Below are 22,600 nucleotides of genomic sequence, written 5' to 3'. Positions count from 1 at the left end.
GTCCTGCATCAGGCTCCCTGCTCCTTGGAGAGCCTGCTTCTCCCTCTGCCTCTGCCTCTCTCTCTGTGTGTCTCTCATGAATAAATAAATAAAATTTATAAAAAAAGAATTTTGAAATATCTTGCAGCTATATCGTGGATGGAGTTAACAGAGGACCTCCATCCCTGCAGACAAGCTCCAGCACGGGATTGGTACCTTTCCCACAAGGCCTGACTCAGCCCCGGGAAGCAGTCCCAGCACTTCCCTGGGGCCGGTGAGGAGACACCAATAGCTGTCCGTCAATGTTGGGCAGGCTGGCACGTGGAAGACAGAGCAGATTGCATGGCTCCAAAAGGTCAGAACCAGGATCCATGTGTTAAAATTACAGGAGGAATTTTTTTTTACTTAACCTAAGAAAGACCTTTGCGAAAGGTCTCTGGTTGCAAAAAATCCTGATTCCTTTCCAGTTTCCACTCTTTCCATCACCCTACCTGCCTTATTTACTAAGCAAAGCAGCAGGGGAACTAGGAAATGAGGATGAAAGAGTCAGCCTATCAATACAATCTTTGCCCCAATTCAGAGATGTTTGTCTTCACAAATCCTTCTCCTTGGGAAGCCTAGGCATCTTAACACATCTCATTTCATGGATTCCTCAGCTTAACTCCCCTTCTGGCACCAAGGCTATCTCTCCTGTCTTCCCCAATGCCCAGCTTCAACGTATCAGACAAATGCAAACTTTACATAAATGCTAAGTATTAACCAGGCAGAAGCTAAAAGCTGTGTTCTAAGAAAAAAGAAACAAAACCAGAACAGTTTGCTTTGTGGAGTAAGTAAACACAGAATGGTACAGGGATGTAAATGTGCTTAATGCCAGAGAACAAAAGGGAAGAAGCATTAACCTACAGCCTTAGTTCCAGTCTTGTCAGCCGAATTGAGGAGCCCAATGGAGACCTCCCAGTTCCCTTGAAGAGCATCCAGCACAAGCCCTCTGTTTGTTATGGATCAGCAATTTGCCTCCAAATTCCTGAGAATTCATGAAGGCTCTTTTTGTCTAGAACAGAAGAAAACTCAAGTGGCCAGTTCTTTGACTCCTTTCCTCTGAGTCTGTTGTGGGTCTGTTCTCTCAATCTCTCTACTCCGTGGGCCTCAGGTGCTGAGTTTCTCTTTAAGAACAGGCCACAAAGGCTCCCTTTTTCCTGGACCCCACCCTGGTCTTACTAGGCCTCCCAGGATGGAGGGCAGGATTCGCCTACAGGGGCACAGTTGCACCTCTGTAATAGTTTACATTAATTGAGTACTTGTCATATGCCAGACACTGTTCTTGAGAGCTTTGAGACAGGGAAACTAGAGGGGCCCCATGAAGAACTGCTTCTTTCCCTGCTTCTATTCTGGCTAGGACCTACATCCCCGCCTTACATGCACCTGATAACGTATGTCCTCCTTATAAAGCTCAGGATTTAACGATTTCTTTGGAGTCTTCCAGCACTAAGGCCTGACAGCGGAGGTCTTCATAAAAGTTTTGCAAGACCACTGACTCATCAAGGCCCCTGGCTCCAGGGCATGAGTGACTTATAGAGGACAGGTAAACATTCACCTTTGTTCCTGGATTACTGAGAAGACACTGCACCAGACCACCATCCTTAATAAAAACCCCAGACCCCAAGCAAAGATGAGACTCATTCTCCTTTCCTTTCTGAGTCTCCTGCATGGTCTGTCTATATCTACACTCTCTATGTCTTTAATAAGCTCTGCTTTCACTTCCTCTCCCCTCACGTTTGATTTTCATCCTGTGCGAAGCCAAGAACCCTCTTGGCTGATCCTGAGGGGCCTTCTCTGGGTCCTCGGACCCAGCCAGCCTGCATTGGCTTTATGTGCTTGGATTCATTTAATTCTCACATCCATCTTATGAGCCAAATACTATAATAACCAACACTTCACACATTAGTAAACTGAAGCCCACAATTAAAGCACCTGTGCAAATTTAGAAAACTGGTAAGTGGGAAAACTGAAACCTAAACCTTACAATCTGAGTTCAGCGGCCATATTCATCTGCAACTTGGGGAAGAGAAAGAAAAGAAGGGAGTGATCCCAAAATGTTTGCTCCTTAGCTGCATAGCCCATATAGGTGTGGCCAAGGATACCATGGAAGTCCACATCCTGGACTTCCCTCAGGTCGGCAGTGGTCTCCATACTGGGATCTGGGTGCCCTTAGGTATATGCAGAGGCTTTCCAAGACTTATGTGGGTACAGTCAGTTTTAAGGGGACCGATTTCCAAGTCCTCACCCTCCATGTGTATTTCCCTAAAATGGATCTTCTTGTGAATTTACCAGTGATAGACTGGCAGGCTCTCCCTCCCGCCTCACTTCCACACTAGCCCTTCTTCTCATTTACAACAGAAAAGTACACTTCTAATCCTTCCCACAGGTTGATAAGGTGCATTGCCCCAGGTTGTAAACCTCCAGGGCACAAACAAAGGCACAGTTGGAAATTCTGGAGCTGAGAAAGTAAGTCTAATGACTGCATAACATGTTCTTTTGGAAATCAAATGTTTCCAACATTGCTTTCAACAAAACAAATACTAGTAGAGCTGATGGATCATTAAAAATCATTGTTGATGCTTGAGCACTACATGACTTTTGGCATATAACTCAGTGACATTGCTATAATAAAACTCTCCAGATATTTGTGCAAACAAGATTATTCAGTGCTTACATCTATTACAATAGAAATAATGTGGAACTAAATAAAGGAACCCTCATTTAAAATGGAGTGAGGTGGGGTGGGGTTCCTGGGTGGCTCAGTCAGTTAAGCGACCAACTCTTGATTTTGGCTCTGGTCATGATCTCAGTGTCGTGAGATCAAGTCTTGTGCCCTGCGTGGAACCTGCTTAAGATTCTCTCTTTCCCTCTTCCTCTGCCCCTCCCCACTGCACAAGTGCTGTCTCTCTCTCCCTCTTAAAAAAAAAAAAAAGATGGAGTGGGAAGGCCAGGAGGGGGAGCCCTCACACCCCACAATTCCTTGTCAATTGCAGACCCAGCAGGAAGAAAAGTACAGGCAACAAGCTTAGCCAATAAGAAAATATCACAACTCAGCCTGTAGGAAATCTTCACCATCTGAACTCTGGCCTCAGCCCCTCCCAACTTTTTTTTTTTTCTACAAAGTAACTCTATAAAGCTCCTCTCCTTTGACCTCAGGACTTGCCTGTGGTTTGCTGTAGCTTGCATGTTCTGAATTACAATTTTTCTACTATTCCCGAATAAACCCATCTCCCTGGAAAAATAACTGGCTCTTTTACTTTTAAGTTCAACAATAGGAACATAATTTGACATTCATTTGTAATATTCATCCATGGATACATAATACTGTTCATCCACAGGTATATGATTAATGGGGGGGAGGGACATTCACTAGAGATGCATTTCCAACATTTTTTACTTTTTATCCTTAATAACTATCAAAATTAATAATATTATTTTGATATATTACATACTAATAGTCATTGTGCTAATACATCAACCCAGAAGACTGTTTCATAACACTTACACAAAGGTTCCCAAATTTTCTTTCTCAGCACCCTTAATGAATCAGTAAATTTCCACTATGTCCCCAAACCGAAAGAAATACCTATCCATTCCATCTAGTAAGTGCTTCAGTTCAAACAATAAGTATGTATATCCTAACAGCCATGAAAGAGGACTTCAAATCCCTCTGTGTTGACCTCAAACTTTCTAATTAAGTTCCTCTTTTCTCCTTATCTCTTAACTCAGGCCAAGGACCCTGTGGGCAAAGCATCCGATGGTAGGAGCAGAAACTACCCCTCAAGCAATAGGGACTGCCTGAGTCAGCAAGACCCCGTGGGATTGACCCCAGGACAATGATCCACCGGACCTTTACTGCTCACCTACAGGTACCCACCCCCCTTCACCCTACAATTTCCTTACATAAACCTCAAAGTATTTTCAGCACGTTGGGGAGACAGTCTTTGAGATACTAGTCTGTTGTCACTGGGCATTGGCATACTGAAATAAATTTCTTCTTTCACCAGAACACATCTCTCCGCCTTTGGATTTTGTCAGTGGCGAGTGGCCAAACCTGGTCTGTTTGAGACCCCCAGAGTCAGGTGCTCCTGCGCCCCTGTACCTCGGTTATATCCATTTGAAAAAAAAGAAAAACCTAAAGTGAAAGAAAACATAATATTTTTGTTTCATTCTTAAAATAACCACAGTTACTAATGGGATGTGTGTCCCCATTGTATGCTTCGCAACTTCTCAATCCTGGGAATCAGATTAGGCCCCACCACCCTCATTTCCTCTTCCAAGCTGACTTTTGTGCTGACTTGCTTTTTGATTACGGCAACTGCCAAAAAAAACAGCTTTGCAAAAATAAAACATCATCCAAGGAATGTAGTTCAATCTAATATGGAAGCTGTGAATGACTTCCAAACTGGTGGTTCATACTGTGTTACCTTGGAAAACTTAAAATTCCCTGCAGTACCCACTTCACTGAAGAGCCTCTGAAACACCTGCGTAAATAGTTTGGGAGTTACAGACTTAGAATCTTAGGGTCACAAGAAATATTTTTAAATTTATATATAGTTGTCATTGTTGTAGAGCAAAAGGTTGTGTAATTATAAGATTTACAAATATAAACTATATTATGTTGGAATAATATTTCTTGGAGGAAGTGGAATGGAAATATACTTTGTTCATGTATCTCTTATTTAAAAGGATGATGTTAGGGGCGCCTGGGTGGCTCAGTTGTTAAACGTCTGCCTTCGGCTCAGGTCATGATTCCAGGGTCCTGGGATCGAGCCCTGCATTGGGCTCCCTGCTCCGCGGGAAGCCTGCTTCTCTCTCTCCCACTCCCCCTGCTTGTGTTCCCTCTCTCGCTGTGTCTCTCTCTGTCAAACAAATAAATAAAATCTTTAAAAATAAATAAATAAATAAAAGGATGATGTTAGATATCAATTTGATACGGTGTTTAAATATTACTGAATACATTTAAAAAATGATATGACTTTTATTTTTAAATATCAGTATTCATGATACACATTACATTCTTTGCTACTGTTTAAACTTATGATGAAACATTTACATGTCCACCTAAATATGAATGAAGTGATCATCAGTTTTCAAGATTCTTTTAGGGCAAGGCTTTTCAGCCTTGGCAGCACTGGCATTTGGGGCTGGATAAGTCTTTGCTGTGAGAGACTGCGCTATGCATGGATGTTTAGCCGCCTCCCTGTTCTCTTCCCAATAATGCCAGTAGCATTTTCCCCCCAGTTGTGACAACCAAAAGTGTCTTCAGAGATTGCCAAATGTCCCTGGAGGGCAAAATCACCCCCCAGTTAAGAACCACTGTTTTAGGGGTGTTTGAGCAGGAAAGGCATAAAGACCACAAGCTAGACTTATATGAGAAGCAATAAAGCATAATCCTTAGGAACTTGACTCTTAGTACATCTGGCTCTGGTCTTACTTGGTTTGGGCAAGATAGCTAATTTCTCTAAGCTTATCTGTTCATTGGTAAATGGGAATACATTTTATTAGCGCCTCAGAGAATAGTTGTGAGCCTTAGGTAAGAATATCCATGAGAGGGGCGCCTGGGTGGCTCAGTCGTTAAACATCTGCCTTCGGCTCATGTCATGATCCCAGGGTCCTGGGATCGAGCCCCGCATCGGGCTCCCTGCTCAGCGGGAAGCCTGCTTCTCCCTCTCCCACTCCCCCTGCTTGTGTTCCCTCTCTCGCTGTGTCTCTCTCTGTCAAATCTTTAAAAAAAAAAAAATATCCATGAGAGAGCCTTAGTAGAGCCTGAAACATAGGAATCTGTTAATAAAGCTTAAGCATTATGAAAATAGATATTCCTAACGCTTCAGTGTGTACTTCCTGGCAGAGGCTTCTTGTCTATTGCATCAGTTGCCTGAACTTCTCTGACCAATATTCAGATGTTTTGTAATCTGTCCTCCCACTACCTAGCTAACCTCATGTTCCAGTAAGAAAGACGCCAGACTTACAATTACGTGATCTAATTTCTTGTCTGAGTCTAGTTCCATGTTCTGTCACCAAAGAACTGTGTGTGGTGTGAGCCACTCTGCTATCTCCTGGTGTGTGTGTGTGTGTGTGTGTGTGTGTGTGTGTGTGTGTTGAGGGGAGATGTAGTGAGACTTGGTAATCTCAAATCGTCTCTTACACTTCAGAAAAAGGAGAAGGGGAAAAGGACAATGAAGAAGGAAGGATTATTCTGTAGACCTTGGCATGAAATTCTTTTCTAGGGAGACAGGACTCTCTTGCAGGCCATCCTCCCCCTGCTTTTCTCTGTACTGCCCCCTGCCCCTCTCTGCCAGTGCAGATTCCACCTCTCCTCAACTGGCTCCGCTCACCCAGCCCACGCAGCTGTCTCTCATTTTTCTAAACTTTAGTACTTAGGGTCTATGCCATGCAGTTTAGCAATTATGTCAACTAAAAACAAAACAGCCAGTTATTTTACCAGCGAAATGTGTCCATTCCAGAATAGTTGAGGAATTGCGAGGGAGGACATGCAAGCTATGGTAAACTATATGCAAGTCTGAGGAGACAAAGGGAAGGTCAGCTTTTATCAAGTTTTAGGAGGAAATTGGAGAGGATTGTTTTGAACAAACGTTTTTTAATTTTTTTTAAGATTTTATTTATTTGAGAGAGAGAGCCAGAGAGAGCATGAGAGCGAGAGCGGGGCGAGGGCAGAGGGAGAAGCAGACTCTCCGCTGAGCAGGGAGCTCCATGTGGGGCTCCAATGAGTCCCAGGATCATGACCTGAGCCGAAGACAGACGTTTAACCAATTGAGCTACCAAGGCGCCCTGAACAAAAGTTTTTTAGAGGACATGTTTGAGGTTGGGGTGGTTTCTCATTGGCTACAAGTGGGGCTTAGTGCAATGTTTCTTTCTTTTTTAAAAAAATATTTTTATTTATTTACATAATCTATACACCCAACGTGGGGCTCCAACTCATGACCCTGAGAACAAGAGTCGCATGTTCTACTGACTGAGCCAGCCAGGGGCACTGCCTTCTTTTTCTTAAAAGCAGGAAATAAAATTCCTATGTGAAAACTGTCTGTCCTTGTCAAGATAAGAATTCTCTTTCTTCTTCCTGCTGGTTATGGAGGCTGAGAGGAATGGTATGAGCGTGAGTGCTCTCCCTTCAGCGCTTCCTGGCTCCATTTTAAGTGAGGTTTCCTTTCCTCATTTTCACAATTATGTATTATCAGGGCACATTGGTCTCTCCACTCATTTCTTGTGTCCCTCGTGTGGCCCCATTGAGATAATGACTTCTTTAGGGCAGAGGGTCCTTCGCATCCCGTTTCAGGATGTTTGTGTGACACTCGAACTACATCACACAACGTTGAACAAATACTGGCTAAACAGTTAGGTGTCCAGGTCATTATATTTTAGTGTGTGCTCCATATTAGGTATATGTCCTAGAAAAGTTTCTCTGGAAATGATGGGGTTCAAGAATAAATAGCCCTTCCAAGTTATACAAGCGTAATTAGGCAGGGCTATGTCCTGAAAATTCCCCCAGTCATTTCCTCTCTAATGTGCCCTTCTGTGATGAAGAGTGACGGGAAGGACTGGGAACATTCGATACCCGAACTACTCTTGTTCATGTACTTTTATAGACTCTAAGAGTGCTCTCCTAGGTAATTCCCTCAATTGTGGTTCATTAACAGCCGTTAACAATCCCCTTCTGGCCTTAATTAATTACCTTGCCTTGGCATTGAAGAGGGAGAATGGCTGTCAAGGGCATTATTTGCTCAATTACCCAAAAGCCATAGATGATGTGTAGTAATGAGTTGGAAGACAGAACACCCAGCCCTTCTCCAATCCCATAGCTGTAAAACCTTGTTCTGCCCTTTAGGGTATATAACATCAGCCTTTTGAAAGAGCTTGCATTCAGGGCAACCCTAAATGCAGTAAGAGGATGTAATATCTTCATTTTCCCTCAAGCAGAAACACTAAAATTCCCCCATTAATGATAAGGCTCAGCTTTCTAGATAATTCAAGGACCAGACGCTGAGGCCTCTTGCTTTTCTTTCATTGTCTACTCTTCCTCATTGCCGGCTTTTTGGTCATTTCATAGCTACTTTATGTCTGACTTCGTTCTTAGATCAGTTATACCCTCTATGGTATAATTAGACTTCCAATTGGAGGGGCTTCTGTTGTAAAACTATGTTTTACTTTTGTTTGCTTTAAAAATCATGTTCTGTTAGGCTTGGGTTTATAACTATAAAAGGAATGCTTTCTTCTTTTTTTAAAGAAAGAAGTAATCTTCATCAGGAAAGAGAAAAAGCTGACCCTATTTGAGATCGTTGCTAAGGAGATACTTGGCGTCATGTCGGAAATAACAAATCTTCAGGGGGTAAAGAGCTAAGGTGAAGAGAAGCTAGAAGCCAAGTGTCTCTTCTCTAATAGGAAAAAAGAGATCATGGCCTTTCCTGTTGATACGCTTGTTTATATGCCAGAGATCTTTCTCTTTTTACTTGAACAAAGAAAATGGAAAGCAAATCTTTTTTTTTTATTAAATCACAAGTTGTCCATAGTTTGTGACTTCCTTCTACCCACCTATAACAGATTTTGAAATGACATTGGCTTGGGGTCCCAAAATTATTTCAGTTCTAGGGTCAGTGGGGGTGGGAGGGTAGGGCTGGATTCAGCAGTGGTTGATAGCCCACTTTAAAATTCACTCTACTTGAGGGGTCCCTGGCTGGCTCAGTCAGTGAAGCATGCCATTCTTGATCTCAGGGTCTTGACCTAAGGGTCGTGAGTGCAAGCTCCATGTTGGGTGTGGAGATTACTTAAAAATAAAATCTTAAAAAAAAAAAAAGAAAAGAAATGCACACTACCTGAAATGTTCTGAGTATAGGGCCACCTGGGTGGCTCAGTCGTTAAGCGTCTGCCTTCGGCTCAGGTCATGATCTCAGGGTCCTGGGATCGAGCCCCCCATCAGGCTCCCTGCTCAGCGGGAAGCCTGCTTCTCCCTCCTCCACTCCCCCTGCTTGTGTTCCCTCTCTTGCTGTCTCTCTCTATGGCTATAGATGAAGCTCTATAAAATCTATAATCTATAAAATCTCATGAACAACAAGAGTTGATGAGCTTCCACATTGGTGTATACACCCACATGCGGGAGGGTGGCACACCCCAGTTCCCCAGGATTAGAAATTCCTGCACTTGGGATCCCTCCAGAGCTCACCCTCTGTACCTCTTCATTTGGCTGTTTATCTGTATTTTTTATAATATCCTTTATAATAAACTGGTAAAAGTAAGAAGCACAGATAGCAACCTAGCCTTGCAAATGGCATTCGAAGTGGGGACAGTCTTGCGAGGCCAAGCCCTTAACCTGTGGCGTCAGGTAGTAGGGTCAGAACTGAGTTAAATTATAAGACACCCAGTCAGTGTCTGCTGAGAATTGGAAAATTGCTTGGTGTTGAAAAACACACACCTGACCCGTTAACCAATCCCATTTGGCCATTTAGGCCAAAAGGGCTCATCATAAGGGTTCCCCCATCCTTCGTCAGTCATGGTTTGGCACAGTCCTTCTTGAAGATCTTTCTAGATGAATTTGGAACCTATCAAAGTTCCTCTAGTTCTGATGACTTCATGGTTTCATCCCTACATTTAATTATCTGCAGCCTATAAATGCTATTAACAATGAAAGCTAAATAATACTTTTTGCATTACTTCTTTTCAAATTTCTGATCCCTGTAGATCACTTTTCTGTATCAGAGGAAACGACGTTGACACTCTCACGGAAAGAATGAAATGTCACCAGGAGCACCAGCTGCCACCCCATGAGGAGAATGAGTGCTGATCCACTGGCTGGCATCAAGGCATCAGCCTGGAAGGCTTGCATGGGTCTCTCTCATTTGAGGCTGTAATGAAAACAGACAGACTTTCTGACTTCAGTAAGCATTTGACATCCAAGCAACTTGACTGTAGTATTTTGAAGTGGTTTCAGTCTCCCAGTTCATATTTTATTATAGCTCAGCACGTGGCTTGGTTCTGACACAACCCTGTGTCTACCTCATCCAGATTTTCCCTGTAAATCCACCTATTTGCAACTTGCAAAATGATCAGATCTTGTCTTAGTGTGTTCAGGCTACTATAACAAAAATATCATAAAAATATTCACTGACATTTATTTCTCACAGTCTGGAGGCTGGGAAATCCAAGATCAAGGTGCTGGCAGAGTGGGTGTCTGGTGAGTCCAATTCTTGGTTCATAAATGACTGCCTTCTTGCTCTGTCCTCATATGACAGAGAGCTGGATGGGGAGGCAGCAGTATTATGGACTGAATTGTTTCTCCCCAAAATTCATATGTTGAAGCTCTAAACCCTAGGGCCTCGGAATGTGACTGTTTCTGGAGATAAAGCCTTTAAAGAGGTAAGGAGATTAAGATGAGGACTTTACAGGTGGGCCCTAATCCAATCTGACTGGTGTCCTTACAGGACACAGAGATTAGGACACAGAGAGACACTAGGGTTGCACGCACCCAAAGGAATGGCCTTGTGAGGATGCAGTGAGAAGGAGTTTATCTCAAAACAAGGAGAGAAGACTCAGAGGAGACAACCCTGCTGACACCTTGATCTTGGACATCCAGCCTCGAGAACCGTGAGAAAATACATTTCTGTGGTTTAAGCCACCCTGCCCGTGGTACTTTGAGATGGTGGCCCTAGCACACCCATGCAGACGGTAATACACAGTTGTTAATAAGCAGTCGAACAAGCACAATAAGAAGACTTCTTTTCGAGGCTACAGCGTGAGCCAGAAATAGAATCGCCCAATGATTTTGCAGTCTCACCCTTGTTTGCAGGGTCTTTGGAGGGAAAGAGCATCCCCCCCTGAGAAACTGAAGTGGGCCGCTTCCTGATCTGGATTACTGACGATACCCAGGGGCCTAGTGGTGAATTACTGCCCATAGTCCTGGTTTTCACCAGCTGTAGATCAATCACTGTCCATTAATTCTTCTGACTTACCAATTCGACTTTGAAATGCGTCTTGGTTTATGTGAGAAGTTACATGGTCATCATTTATAGGTAAAATTGGGGTACTGTGCCTCTCTTCAAGAAATCTCTTTCAGGTGGGATCAGAAGACCAAGCAACAGTTTCCCAGGATGATTTGCTGAGGGAGAAAAGGAGTCAAATGTCAGTGGCTCTGTGGCAGGCTCATACCAAAAAACAAAGAAGCAAGCAAGCAAGCAAGCAAGCAAATAAAAAGCAAGATTTAACATATCTTTGTACCACACACACCATCAGCCTAGAAACCCTCCACTGCCTCACATGTCTTCCTCCATATTCTTTCAGAGTTTCTAAAGGATTTTAGCTTTTGTGAGTTCTCCCATTAAGCCTGCTTTTTAAAGGAATTCACTTTTATGTAGTGCCATCTGCATAAATACATATGGGCCTAGGGAGGCGATCCCACAGTATAATAGACCTTCTCCCCTCCATTTCCTGCCTTTGCACAGAGTGAAGAAGGGTATTTCCCCTTCTCCCAAGTAAACTTTCTGAAAGGCAGAGCTAGATACAAAATGAAATTTTAAAAGAACAGCTGTAAAGAGAGTAGTTCCTAAGCAGCGTTCTTACCACACACACACACACACACACAGTAATTATGTGAGGTGATAGATGCGTTAACTAACCTTAGTGTCGGTAGTCATTCCGCAGTATAGACATGCATCAAATCATCACAGTGTTCACACCTTACACAATGTTATATGTCAATTATGTCACAAAAGCTGGACAAATAAAAGAACAATTCTAATGAGGAAATGGTCAGCAAGCAACAGTAGCTCAAGGAAAAATACAATCTTTATATGAAATAACAGGAATCTAGGGAAGTGGCCTCCTAGATGCTATTTTTATTTTCAGCATTTCAGGTTAACACAGATTGAGTTAATGATGTTTTTCTATAGCTCCCAGGCAACTCAGAAATGGCAGGGCTCAGACTAACAGAGAAGCACTTCCTGCAGATTTGGAAGAGATGAGAAGCCAGGCCTGGTGTTTGTGCTGCATCCCCAAGCTGCAGATATAGAGGAAAAGAGTATTATATCAGGGATTTTTCTCTTGCACCCTAGGCACATGGCAATTTTCACAGGTCCCCTCCTTATCAGTTTCACCAGTTTGAATCAAGTGCTTCAATTTCAGTGGCTAACAGGCTTTTTTTTTTTTTTTTAATTGAAGTAACCCCAGAGGTTCAATGATGGAAAATGAGCCACATTAGAGTAGGGAATCATTTAAGAATCCTGCATTCCATTTTAACCCTGGTGTTTATGTTTTCCATGGGAGAGATTAAAAAATGTATAGGTTCAGAAAAAGGAAATTTCTGAAACCCTAAAGGGAATGTGCGAGATGTTTCCTGCTGCTAAAGGACCATTAAAGACCAAAAACTCCACTCAAAGGGAGGTCCACTTTTTGGACGACTGGTGATTGCTCTTTGTAGATGTCACGTCAACCTATTTAAGTCAATAAAGATCAGTAGGGACATTTTGAAGTTCCTGCTTTACCTTCTTCTTTAGAAACAGTTTCTCAACGTAGGCCTCTTAAGGAAATGTGTATTTTCTCAACATTATTTAATTATTCAAAAACCTGACTCATGAATGCGGCATGAGCTTCAACAAGTGGGGTGTGTGTCTGTGCGAGTATGCATGCTCATGTGCATGTGTGTATATTTTCACATGCACCCTTTGGTCAACTGTCTAAGCTTTCTAGGTAATTGCATTGGGTCATAGCATGCGGACTATAAGCTCCAAGAGAACTGCTGCTAGATCTGTTAATGTTCAACTCTATCACTACGTGGTCCTCAAAACATAAGCATATTGGAGATGGTGAAAGGGTTGAGCACCTTTCCTGAGAAAGGAAATGGAATTTTTTAGTTATTCGTACCATATTATAATCCATTCAAGCCAATTCACATTGTCATGTTTTGTTATTATATTCAAATATTATGCTATTTATATTATAGAATTTTTTGTGAAGAAAAGCATTCAAGGTAAATAATATAAATACTTTTAGGCTGATACGACCTATAAAAGCAGAAGTCCTAAATGTTTAGTCTTCCTATCAAGCCCTTGGCCTCCGGACAGTATCTATTCCATGTCAAGTATATTGTGTACTGTGCTTTTATTGATTTTTTTATTATGACAAAAGCACATAACATAAAATTTACCACGTTAACTATTTTTAATTGTACAGGTTAGTAGTGTTAAGTATATTTGCATTGATCTCCAGAACTTTTTCATGTTACAGAACTGAAACTCTATATCCATTAAACAACTCCCCCTTTTCTCCTTTTCTTAGCTCCTGGTAATCACCATTGTTCTTTCTGTTTCTTTTTTCTTTTTTTTAAAGATTTTATTTATTTATTTGTCAGAGAGAGAGAGCACAAGCAGGGGGAGCGGCAGGCAGAGTGGGAGGGAGAAGCAGGCTCTCCACTGAGCAAGGAACCCGATGCGGGGCTCGATCCCAGGACCCTGGGACCATGACCTGAGCCAAAGGCAGACGCTTAACGACGGAGCCACCCAGGTGCCCCGACATTTGCCTTGCTTTCACTTCTTGGCTATTGTGAACAATGCTGTTATGAATATGGGTGTGCAGATATCTCTTCAAGACCCTGCTTTCAATCTTTTTGGATATATATACCCAGAAGTGGGATTGCTGGTAGTTGTATTTTTATTTAAAAAATAAAACAAAACACCACACTGTTTTCCATAGTGGTTGAGCCTTTTTGAGGTCCCACCAGTAGTGCACAAGGGTTTCGATTTCTCCACATTCTCACCAACACTTATTAGTTTCTGTTTTTCTGATAGGTGTCCTAATGGATATGAATCTTACTGATTTTTCTTTTTTTTTTAAGATTTTATTTATTTATTTATTTATTTATTTATTTACAGGTGGGGGTCAGAGAGAGAGGGAGAGAGAGATCGGAAGCAGACTCTGTGCTGAGTGCAGAGCTTGACACAAGATCAATCCCATGAAGCTGAGATAATGACCTGAGCAAAAATCAAGACTCAGACGCTCAGCCAACTGAGCCACCCAGGCACCCCAGATCTTACTGATTTTTAACTAACAGGCTACACAACTTCTATTAGGGTCTGTTTCCCTGTCCTCTAATGTTCACTATTGAAATAATTTATGTTTGTTCATTCATTCACTCAGTCTTTGTTTAGCACCTACATTGTGCTAGGGATAAGGGGATATAAAGACTTTTTAAAAAGGCTTCTTGCATGCCATCAGAGAGCTAATAGTTTCATTAAGGACAGACCTGTAAATACATAATCAGTACATTACATTTACATCACATAAGTGAGTGGTAAGTGTCAAAATGCATTCAGGTAAAATGTGAGAGAGCACTAAGGAGGGAGTACTTAAGTACTGCCTGGGGAGAGAACCCCAAGGAGGTGATGGTTGAGCTGATTCTTAAAGCATAAAGTTCTTAAGGCAGAGAAGGAGAAAGGGGAGGTCCAGGGTTTTGCATGTGTAAAGGTACAAAGGGATGGAAGAACATTCAAGTTTAGGAAACCACAGGATATTTCTCATGGAGATGGTCAGAGTATAGAATGTGCAGTGGAGTGTGACAAAGGCACAAAGGAGTGTGACAAAGCAAATAGTAGAGTTGATGCTAACATGTAGGCAAGAGCAAAATATGAAGGATTTGTATGCCATGTTCTAGAAGAAGGTGTTAATTCCATGATCAGGGAAGTGAGATGGATGGGTCGGGGGAGAGGTGGAGAGGACAAGACTGATGATAAGGAGGACAACTGGGAAATTTAAATTGTCCTGAATACAGGTTGAATGAAATAGGGATGTTAGTGTAGGCCAGATTCAAAAGATACTTAAGAGTTGAATATGAACTCTGGTGAATGTGAACTTGGGAGGTGAATATGGGCTCTGATGAGTTGCTTGATGTGGCGCATAATGGAAGGGAAGGCATCTGGGAATACTCAGTTCTGCTTTGGGAAACTGTGTGGATATGATGGCATTAACTGAGATGAGACAAAAGGATGGAAGCTAGCAGGCTGTCGGTGCTATTGAGGTGGGGGCACTAGGAGGTCAAGGAGATACAGAAAGAGAGATATTCATACGGGTAGCTAGAAATAGGGAGCTCCAGAATGAGGTCTGAGCCGGAACAACATAGATTCGGAAGTCACCACAGATAATCAGTGAAGCCCACAGGAGGGGATGACATCACTCAGCAGACCACAGAGCATAGGGGGAGAAGACTGAGGATAAAACTCAGGGAAGCCCAGCATTGACAGGATGAGAGAGACATGTGGAAAGGTCAGAAGAGCCAGAAGGAGAGAGTTCTCAGGTTGGCCAGAGAAGTGAGATATTGACTGAAAATTGTCCAGTGAATTTGGCAACCAGATTATTGTCACCAGGGCGAGAGCATTCTCAGTGGATTAAAGGCCGTAGGACTCAGATTGCTGTGACTCGAGGGAGGTGAGGAACTGAAAACCATCAATGTGGAAAGCTCGTCAAGGTTTTTGTCAAAAGGGGAGGAAAAGGGTGGGAGGGTAACTGGAGAGTTGAAAGAAAGTTTTTTTTACTTTTTACTTTTTTTGTTTGTTTTTTTGTTTCTGAGATGAGTATGTTTTTAGGCTGGAAATAAAAACTGGAAATAGAAGAGAAGAGGGAGAAATTCATTAAACAGAATCCTGAAGTAAAAAACCCGCCAGGCTTAAAAGTCCAAGTGGAGACATTAGCACTGGGCAAGAGGAGGTAAGGACAGCTGTTCTGGGCACACAGCTCTCCTGTGTGAGGGGAAATCATTCCTTCTCATACTTCATAGCAAGTCTCTTAGTACTCAGCCAAGATTGAAAATCGATCAACACCTTTCTCCATTATTAAAACAACAGAAATATAAATCCTACTATCTAAATTTCTAATCCTATCTGAGTCATTTGAACTCCAATGAAATATTTTGTAAAAAATCACCAAAAACAATAGATGGACTCTCCTAGATATTGCTCCTTATGATTTCCCAGTAAAACAGGAATCCTGAGTTTGTCGATGACAGCGTTGCTAAGCGACCATGTCACTATCTAACATTATCTACCAAAATGGCCTGACACACAAAATAACCTTATTCTAAGTGCGGACATAACTCCATACTTCATTTTGCTCTCCCCTTCTCCCCCATAAATTTGGCGGTCTTTATGAAAGGGAAAATTTGCCATCAAACGCAAGGGATAATTGTTTCCTTAACAGTGAAATTCATTTTAAGGCATTTAGCCCACAGTGCAAAAATAGTACCTGTGTGCATTCCAGAACAGAAGCCGGGGAAATGCTTGAGTTGTTAGAGTGATTTCATTTAGAAACATTCCCACCCATTGTACATTTGCATCGCGTCTGTTGCTAGAGAAAAATAGAAAAGATTTGCCTTAAAGAATTATTGATAGAATTTAAGTGTGAACATTTTTTATGAGCTTCAAGGGACTATTTTCTTGAGCACAGAACACAAGAGGGTCATAGAGAAATACAATATTTATTATTTATGTTTATATTTATTATTAAAATTCTTGATGATAATGCGCTTTGTGTAACACTCTGAGATTTATAACATTTAACGCTTACCAACTGCCATTTTCTTGGAGAGTAGTTTTTCTAGGATGGATTTTGATGACTGGGGAATGGAAAGGAAGTTAATATTGGTTAGGTACCCACTGGAGCCTGGGAGGCTTGCAAACATATTCTCATTTACTTCCCAAACTGTGAAACAGTTATTATCCTTAGCCATTCAATACATCTACCTTTACTAATTTAGGGAGAGAGAGAAACCTACTGGAGTCACTCCCATGCGTATGTGTTAGACCCAAAACAGTGTCCTATCTTTTCTCCATGTTTTCTGGTAGGGCATCCCTTCAACTCTGGAAGACTAAGGGATCTCCACTACTTGAACCCTGCCATTACTCATCATTCCTTATAACTCATCAGGTACTGTCTAATATAGAACTGTGTTCTTACTAAGTGCTTTCTCCTACCTGGATTGCCTTTTTACTCCCCTTTTAATGCTCCTATTCTTTCCTTATCTTTGAAGCCCAGCTAACATTCCATTTTTTCATCGTTCCCCAGCAGTCCTAGAATTCCTTCATTGCCTGGTGTGCTGAGCTCTAAAACCCTCATCAAGACCGGGAACAAATCAAGCCTATCTTAGCAAATGACAACACATTCTGGAACCGTGGCGGGTCCATGGATGATATATTAAGTCTTTCTATCAACACTTGATGTGCTGGGACTGGAAAACATCATATGAATAGAAGGCCTTCAAACCTGCTAAACCGGGTAAATAATGTATACAGTATATTCATTAAGACAAAGAGGATGATATGACTCCTAGATCCTGTATACAAAGCCAATGAAGATGAAATTGATGAGTGGACATTTCATGAAGTGAAATCTAAAGCTGACATTTTCCTTCTGTGGCCTAGCAGATTGTTACTCTCGGTAAGAGCACAAAACTCTGGTTACCGCTGTTAAATTAATTAAACAAGGAGACCACTGGACTGACGTGGCTCTCATGCCTTGGCAGCCTATGTAAGGGAACCCAAATCTAAGCCTGTAAATGCCTCAGGGTTACGAAATCAAAACCCAAGGACAACCAATCACAAACAGCCACCTAGGCTTTAAGCTATAGCCAATCAACAACTTCCTTGCTCTGTTTTCACCTTTTTTTTATTGAAAGTCTCTCCCTGAGCTCCCATCCGAGGAGCACACCCAACCATTCCCAGTTTGGCACAGCAGGATTCCAATAGATTTTTGTTCAAATACACTCTTATGTTTTTTAACGTCTCAGTTTATCTTTTAACACTGCTCTAGGAGAACTATGGAATGAATGAAAAGGAAGGAGAAATTTGGTGAATAGTACCTTGGTTAGATATCGGGATCCTCATTTATTGGTGACTGACCTTCTGTTTCCTACAAGAGATATCTCATTGCAAAATAGACTCTCATTTGTCTCCTCAACTTGTTTGCAATGGCCTCTTCAACATCTTTTTGTCTCTAATGCAGCACAGGAATCACTCACCAGGCATTTCAGGTTGTTGACAATGAACGTGCAATCTATTCCCTCTAGGTAAGGGTTCATAATTCTAATCCCCAAAGTCTCCTTCTTTCAAGATACAGGGCAAGAAAGAGGGTTTGGAACATTAACTAGCATTCATCTAGAGGTGAGTAACTGTCTTCTCAAAGGTCGTGTGTGTGCATGTGTGTGTGCACACGCACTTCTGGTATATTTTGAATTGGCATCAGATCGTGTTCCCCCATCCACTCTTTGTCTAAGTAAAGGCTGCATATGTCTGAGGTAAAGTTTGTGCAAGTCATATTCCCATCCACCATGATATAGAGTGGTCTTAAAAAAATGCATCTCACTGGAATTTCCTTCTAAATGAATATTCAAAAATAGGCATCATGCAAAATTAAGAAAAATTTTGATTTGAGTATAGTACAATTGACTTCACTACAGCTTCAAGAGACTTGGAAAATAAAACTTTGTACTTGGCAAACTTGGCCATAAACATGCACTAAAACAGTCCATTCTTCTCATCTCTTACACCTTCCAATCAAAAAGGTCAATACCTTTATGACCTACAGATCTGTTTGTTTGCCTCCATTACAGACTGAGATGTTCATAAAATTTAATGTATTCACGTGGATCCACTGGCTAATAAAAAGGCATGGGTTTGCCGACTTTTCTACCCTGTTTATGCACAAAAATTATCCTAAACTGAAAGGTGTTTTGTGTTCCTTTACTCCCCTCTGCTGGTAAATTCTAATATAGCACTTTAAAAAAAAAAGATGGAAAGTTTTTAATATAGGAGAAAATAATGTTGAAAATCACAAAAATGTATTCAATCTTTTCCTAGAAGGCAATTCTTTCAGTTTGCAATATTAGACCTTATTTTCTACAACAAATCTGGTCTTATAATTTGGTCTATATAATGTGTTTCTAGTGTCCAGATACTTTTCCCCCCACTTATATTTGATGAATGGTTAAGAGAATGGAGCCATGTGGAATAGGAAGAGTGAATTTGGCCACAAAAAATGAATTCATTTACAAATTGAACTAGCACCACACCACACCTTCTTTATATTGATTCATTTACATTACAAAGCCTTCTCCCATACACACATCCCTTGTCCTACAATACCATGAAATAGGTATGTACATTCTAAAATATAGTACTTACTCTTCCTAAAAAGCAAAAAAGATCACTGAGGTCAGCCTCAGGTAAAATTGTGAAACAGATTCATGTATTTGACACCTCCAACTGTTCCCTTTTTGCCATTTCCTCCATAAACCCCTCTGTCTCCTCCCCGGGTGATCCATGGTCGAATGCTATCAAGATTGCCCTTTAGAAAATAAAGTATCTGGGGGCACCTGGGTCGCTCAGTCAGTTAAGTATCCAATTCTTGATTTTGGCTCAGGTCATGATCTAGGGGTGTGAGATGAGCCCCTCCTCGGGCTCTGTGCTGAGTGTGGAGCCTGCTTAAGATTCTCTCTCTCCCTCTCCCTCTGCCCTTCCACCCCTTTCCTTCTCTAAAAAAAAAAAAGAAAAGAAAGCAAAGAAAATAAAGTATCTGAAAGATTTATTCACAGGAAGTGTCTCATCTCTCTGGATAATTTGCATTTTAAAAGAAAACCAGAACTAAAGTAACCAGCCACTCACAGGAAATTACAGAAATTAGAGAGACATGTTTAGAAAGACAGGTTTTTAGTTGCCACTCAAATCAAAAGGTGGTGGCTTTTGAGTCAAGGCTGCTCCCAAGGTTGCCGTGTCCCCCACAGGGAAGCTGTTGCAATCAGTTTTGTGTGTGTGTTATACTGGGCATGGATTTTGGAGCCAGGCAGATCCAGATTGGAATCTCAGCTCTGCCAATTAACAGCTTAGGGTCTTGTACAATTTTCTTAACCTCTCTCAGCCTCAGCTTTCTCATCTGTAAAATAGGGATAATACTTACTTCCATAGGGCTGCTGTGAGGATTAATGTCTGGCGTGTTGTGTATAATCAATGCTGGTTCCCTCTGCCTCGTTCCTTGATGGTGCCTCTCACATGGCAGAATAATCCGAGTTTTTCAAAGGGTTACACGCTAACACCTGATAACTTCAGTGATAAGGTTGTGCAGCTGAATAAGCTCTTTCCTAGGTAATTTTTCATAGAAAACATTTCCTAGAACTATTTCCAAATCAGGTCCCATTCGCTGCTTCATCCAGAATTCCTTTAGGTAGTAAAGACTCTCTTCTGGATGTGAAATGTCCACGTAGCTTCATGTTTCTGTCCACTGTCTTCCTGGGCTGTGAAGCCACTATCTTTAGTTAACAACCACTTCTGCTTGGTGTGGTGCAGAGGAACTGAATCTGTGGAGAGCTGTCCCTGCTGCATGGCCAATGGAAGGACAGGTCATGCATTTGAGCCAGTCAACATCACAGAGCCCGGGGGTCGGGTGCCCAATATCCTTGAGAAACCATCAGCACTCCCTTCACCATCAGCCTGGTCTCAAATGTGTGAGGATGTCTCACCAGCTGGTTCTATGATCACCCATCTTTTTTTCTCTCCTTTCTCTTCAAGGAAGGTGCCAAAGCAATAACTGCTCCCCAAAACGAGTTCCATATAGACAGACTTCTATGAACACAGAAGGCAGTTCAATGAATTTAAGGCTGCTAGCAGGGGTTAAGTGAAGCCACCCTTGTTTTAATTTCGGCCATAAAAATGTAGTAAGGTAGTACATTCTGCTCATCCATAAATTCTAATCCGAAGTCTAGGCATTAGGATTTTAATGCCTCATATATTCTGTGCATTATAGTGATGATGTACTTTATTGCCATGACCTTTTCAATATTCTGTAATTTGCTTGACTGAGCCAGGAGCTCTCCTCTGTTTATAGCATTATTGACCTCCTTAAGAGGCACACAAGATAAATAGATAAACACACTAAACTTTTCAAGGGAAACTTGCCGGGCTGGGGTGTGGGAGGATCCCACGCCAGCCCTGTGAATCTAGCAGGGAAATGGGAATGCTATCCTTTTCTCTTATAGTAAGCATTTGGAAGTAAAGTTCAGCAGGGACAGTCTTTGTTTCTGAGAAGCCCAGGAAAAAGGATCCCATATGAAAGATCCTGGAGAAGAGTTCCACACACAGTATGAAGACTTCCTCTCACCTTTTAACATTTCATCCAGCTGTCAGAATTCCCTGAGGGCTGAGACTTTTTTTTTTTTTTTAAGATCTTATTTATTTGAGAGAGAGAGAGAGCATGGGAAAGAGAGCACAATCAGAGGGGAGGGGCAGAGGGAGAGGGAGAAGCAGACTCTTCTCTAAGCAGAGAGCCGAACGTGGGACTCGATCCTAGGACCCTGGGATCATAACGCCAGCTGAAGGCAGATGCTTAACTGACTGAGCCATCCAGGTGCCCAGGGCTGAGACTTCTGACTTCGTGCCAGCTATAAGTACCTGTAATCATAATAGTTCATATTTACTGAGTGTAAATATTTACTCAGTGTGTCAGGCAAAATGCTAAAATTTTTAGAGTCTTGTTATTCTCGTAACAACTTTCTGAGGTGGATACTTTAATAATTTCCATTTTGCAGATGAGGAATTTGGAGCTCAGACAAGTTAGATAACTCCCCTATAATTAAGTGGTAGAGCTGGAGTTCAAACCCTGGTCATCTGATTTCACTCCCCTTGGGGACCATAAACATTCACCCCTCAGCTTTCCTGCTGCAGGAAACATAGTTGTTGGATAGTCCCAGCTGCTGGCCCTCTGGATCCACCACGGTATTTGCATATGGGCTACTCCCAGCCAATGACTTAGGGTTACAAGTGCTAACCCATTCCTATGGGGTATTGGGTTCCTCTAACATGTGACTTTATGTGAGGAACACCCCATCAGCCTGGCCAAAATTTCTTAGAACTGCTCTGTAGTTGGAGATTCTTCCCACCCAAACTCCCTTCCCTCTCCCTGTAGATGTGAGACCTGCATCATGATGTAAGGCTATCCCCTCACTCCTGCTTCCTCTTTTATCCTTCACAAGCATTGCCCCAATAAATCTCTTGCACATCTAATCATGTCTTTGTGTCTCTTTCTGGAGGGCCAAAAAAAAACACACTACCCCTGCCTTATTCTGACATAAACCTATCCTTATCTGCTCACTCCAAGGGTCAAGCAAGCATTTTCAGTCACATTTTATTTTTTTAAAGATATCAGTCACATTTTAGATCTATGGAATGTCTGTCTTTGAAAGACCTTTGATGATTTCAAAGTATTACTTCCCTCATTCTATATTCTTTAATAAAAAAATATAATATGATCTACAATTATGGTGAAATTTCTTAGATCTGAGGGACCACAAAAACATTTGACTAAAGCTTGGAGACACAGTGTGAGTGCAGAGACAGGTAAGTGAGAAGAGCACTGAAGGGTGCTCTCAACGGGTTTATCTGAACACGGTGCAGAATGCACCAAAGCTAATTCCCCAAACACCAGCCACCAGGTGCTTTGAAATGCCAGAAAAAAAATTCAGCAAATACTGGGATATGCAGCTTAATTCCCTCCTCTTATTGGAAAGTCCCAATACACAATGGTGTGTTAAAGACCCCTAGAGATC

General features: G+C 41.8%; 1 long non-coding RNA gene and 1 pseudogene across 1 annotated transcript; one reads left to right on the top strand and one right to left on the bottom strand.

Annotated features, from left to right (window-relative positions):
- Positions 1–22,600, top strand: part of LOC102733040 (ubiquitin carboxyl-terminal hydrolase isozyme L3 pseudogene) — a 398,129-nt pseudogene that overhangs the window by 40,294 nt on the left and 335,235 nt on the right.
- On the bottom strand, positions 8,717–11,731 carry LOC145723276 (uncharacterized). Its single transcript, XR_014148201.1, has 3 exons — positions 11,643–11,731; positions 10,980–11,125; positions 8,717–9,875 (listed from the first exon to the last, which is right to left on the bottom strand). It is a non-coding gene; the product is annotated as an uncharacterized LOC145723276 (long non-coding RNA).

This window comes from Leptonychotes weddellii, chromosome 9, assembly GCF_054177405.1.
Source record: "Leptonychotes weddellii isolate Sample4059 chromosome 9, ASM5417740v2, whole genome shotgun sequence".
NCBI classification, from domain to species: domain Eukaryota; kingdom Metazoa; phylum Chordata; class Mammalia; order Carnivora; family Phocidae; genus Leptonychotes; species Leptonychotes weddellii.
The sequence above is the reverse complement of the archived record's forward strand: the minus strand, read 5'-3'. Positions and strand labels throughout refer to the sequence as shown.